Genomic DNA, 3,475 nt, shown 5'->3' on the forward strand with positions numbered 1-3,475 from the left:
GAGGGGTTACCAGAGGCCTGGCAGCGTGGGAGAGGGCCTAGAGTCTCTGCCTGTGGTGCCCGAACCTCCAGCTATACCCACCCCCGCCTGTCCTGACTCAGTCCTAAAAGGGGAAAAAGGTGAGCGGTAGGAAAGGTAGGAGCTGGGACAGTCCAGGAGGACAGAGGTGAGGAGGAGCAATGGGAGAGGCTGCTGGAGGTGGGACCAGGAGAAGGAAGAAGGGAGGGGAGGGGACAGGAGGCGGCAGTGGCCAGAAGAGGGAGGAGGGGAAGCCTGGACAGTCAGTGCCAGGGGTGACAGGTGCCCAGGTCCCAGCCCCTCAGGGCATGTGGACTAACAGGGGACCACAGGGAGGCACTTCAGACCCCCAGTGGGGCCCTCAGCACCCTTGGGAGCTGGCCGAATTCTCCCCACCCCGTACTGGGCTGGGGCCCTCAGGGGCTGGGCAAGGCAGCACCCCGCCCTCCCCATGCCTCACCCCAAACCCACTCACATACCACAGTTCCTTGCCCGGGTGCCAGCCCCTGCCAACCAGGCCAGGGGGCAGCACTTGTGCCAGCCCCCAGTGGCCAGGGGGATCAGGGGGATAGAGCTGGCCTGAGGTGGGATGGACAGATGGGGGGAGCTGTGGGCACCGAAAGAGGAAGGAGCCGGGAGGGGGCATCTGCTGGGAAGCGCCTAGCCCCACCCCTTGCGTAAGCTGCTGCCACCCTGGCCGGTTGGGTGGGACCCGCCTGGGCCTGAGGGGCAACTCAGGAGGGCTCTGAGCCCAGAGGAGGGTGGGCCACAAAGTTCCACTTAAACAACTCTGGGGGTCTCTTATTCCTGTAACGAGGCGGGCCCTAGGTCCCCCAGCCACTAGGCCATCCCAGGTCCTGCTGGGCTGGGAGGGGGGACCACAGAAATACCCCCTAAAATATCCCCTCCCCTTTCCCCCCAACAGCTGCTGGCTCAATGCCGCTGGCCTGCTGCCCCTCACCAGCTCCCGGCCCGGTTGGCACCTACCCACCAGGATGCTGGCAGTCCTGCCCTCCTCTCCCTCCTACCCCCCTGGCTCCCAGCACCCATGCCAACTGTGGGCCTGGGGTGGGGGAGGGTCACCCCTGTGCCTTGGTGCCAGCTAGGCGGGCCCAGGCCCCTAGGTACTACAGATAAGGCCTGAGACCCTGTTCTCAAGCCATCTCCTCAAGAGGCAGTACACGGGTTAGGGCCTATACAAAGAGTCCAAGGGGGCTACGGACAGCTTGATGAACAGTTATCGAAGGTTCCACTCCCCAGGATGCGGGCCAGTGTCTTCCTGCCGCCAGGTGCTGGCCTCCCGGCAACCCCTTGCCCGAGCATTTGCTTGGGCACCAGAGTCCCTGCAATTCCTGATCGCCCTAGTGCCCGCAGCCTGCCAGGGAGTGGGGTGGGGCTGCTCTCTGCCCTTTGATCCCTGTAAAGGGAGGGAACCAGCCTAGAGGGCACAGGGCAGGGAGGGAGTTCATGGGGCCCCTCCATTCCACCCCTGCCAGGGGCAGCAGGGCAGGGTGTGGGCATCTCTTGGGCGGAGCCCTAAGGTGAGAATGGGTAGCATATCTCAGCTGGGGGTGAGGGGGGGTGGATGACAATCATGGATACGTGGTGTCATGGGGGAACAAGGTGATGAGGACAAGCTGGGGGGATCCAGAGGGTCCCCAGGTTCCAAGTCATCCCGGTCCACTTTTAGTCCCATCCAGAAAAATTCCAACCTAACCAAACTGTGAGATCAAGGAGGACTACAACTCCCAGTATGCACCACAATTGCTTTGCATGTACCTTGGGAGTTGTAGTTCCCTTGAGAAGCCCTGTGCTCTTGCCTTCCCCAGAGCCTCGCTGCTGATGGGGTGGGGAGAGCAGAGCAGGGGATGGGAGGTGGTCGTGAATCTCCAGGGGGACTGTGTTTAGAAGAGGTAAAAGGCAGGAGGTCTATGGCTGAGGGAGAGGACCCCTGCTCCCAGGCAAAGCGGGAGGAAAGGAGGAAGGAAGGAGGAGAGGATGTCTGTTGAAAGGGGCATATGGGTGGGGAGGAGCTGGGTGGGGGGGCGGTGGAAACAGGAAGGAAACTGAAGCCAGAGACATGAGGTCGAAAGTAAGGGCCTGGTGGAGCCCCACTCCGAAGCCGGCAGGGACTGGGAAGGCGTTTCCCCCTGCCGGGCCTCGGGACTATTCTGGTGGCCTAGGGAGGCCTAAGAGGAATTAGTGATGTCAAGTAAAAAGTCAGTTGGCATGTTTGTGGGGGTCACTGGCTCCATTTACCTGCCACTAGCCCTCTTTTGTCTGGGGCACCGTCAGCCCCTGGATCTGGCACGAGTATTTCTGGCTGGAGAGCTCTGAAAGCTGACTCGGCTCTGTGATGCTAGCAAGCAGAGGAAGGGGTTGGGGAAGATTAGGGCCAGGGCCTGCTGGGTAGTATGGTGGAGAGAGATATATATAGGGTTAGGCCCAGGGGTGAGGTCAAGAAATTGTGCTGGTAAATGTGGATTCCACCCTCTAGGGCTGAGGCCATGGCAACTGGGAGGCCTCAGTGAAGAGAAGGCTAAGATGCCAAGGAAGGCCACTAGCCTCCCACCCACCCCAGGCTGTGGGACAGAATGAAGAGGGAACCATTTTCTGGTGTCCCTGTGGAATTTGCTAAAGGTAGCTTTTCCCCTTGTGTCCGGTAGCCTGTGAACATTAAAAGTGGCAACTCAGGGGACCGGAGGGCAGCTGGGTGCCTTTACTTAGTGGGGGTGGAAGTCAGAAATGGGCAGAGGCCCTGCTTCCAGGCCAGTTTCCGTAGGCTCCCCAAGGTTCTGGGACAGATGTTTAGAGGTCCCAGCCAAGACTCTTGCCAAGACCTGGGTCTGCCTGGGTGGGGGATCATTTTTGCCTCTCCAGGGTCCGTGATGGTGGACAACGGTAGCTCTAACCCCTTCCCCCTAGTCCCCCAGGCCAGCCTTGGCGCCTGGCCGCCTATGTGTTGGCAGGACTGGTGGTGGTGGGGGGGCGGCGAGGCAACTTCAAACTGTCCGGGCAAAACGTCAAGTTTACTCACGAGTTTACTCAGCAGAAGGAGGGGGAAGAGGCCAGGGCGGGCACACCCCATGCCAGGGTCCTATCCGTCTGCCTGTCCCCACCTTCCTCCCCCACCCTCCTCTTCAGCCCTAGGCCAAAACAGGCATAGGCCCTAAGGCCTGGTAGCAGGGCAGTCTTAACTCTCTGAAGGTCAGGGAGCCAAGCAGGCTGGAGGCAGGAAGCCCCGAAGCAGTCCCAGAGGCTTCTATCAGAGGGCAGTGCCTGCCTGGAGCCCAGTCACTACCCGTCTTGGGACCTGGGCTTTGGGCCAGAACTGGGTCTCTTAGCCACCAAGAAGGAGGCAGTACAGGCCAGGCCTCCTCTATCTGAGCAGTCCCCTGGGCAGTGACTTCTGACCCCAAATGCCCAGTCCTAGGCTGTGCCCCAGGCAGCATGATGC

The sequence above is a fragment of the Bison bison genome, unplaced genomic scaffold (assembly GCF_000754665.1).
Source record: "Bison bison bison isolate TAMUID 2011002044 unplaced genomic scaffold, Bison_UMD1.0 scf7180017864093, whole genome shotgun sequence".
Taxonomy (NCBI): Eukaryota; Metazoa; Chordata; class Mammalia; order Artiodactyla; family Bovidae; genus Bison; species Bison bison.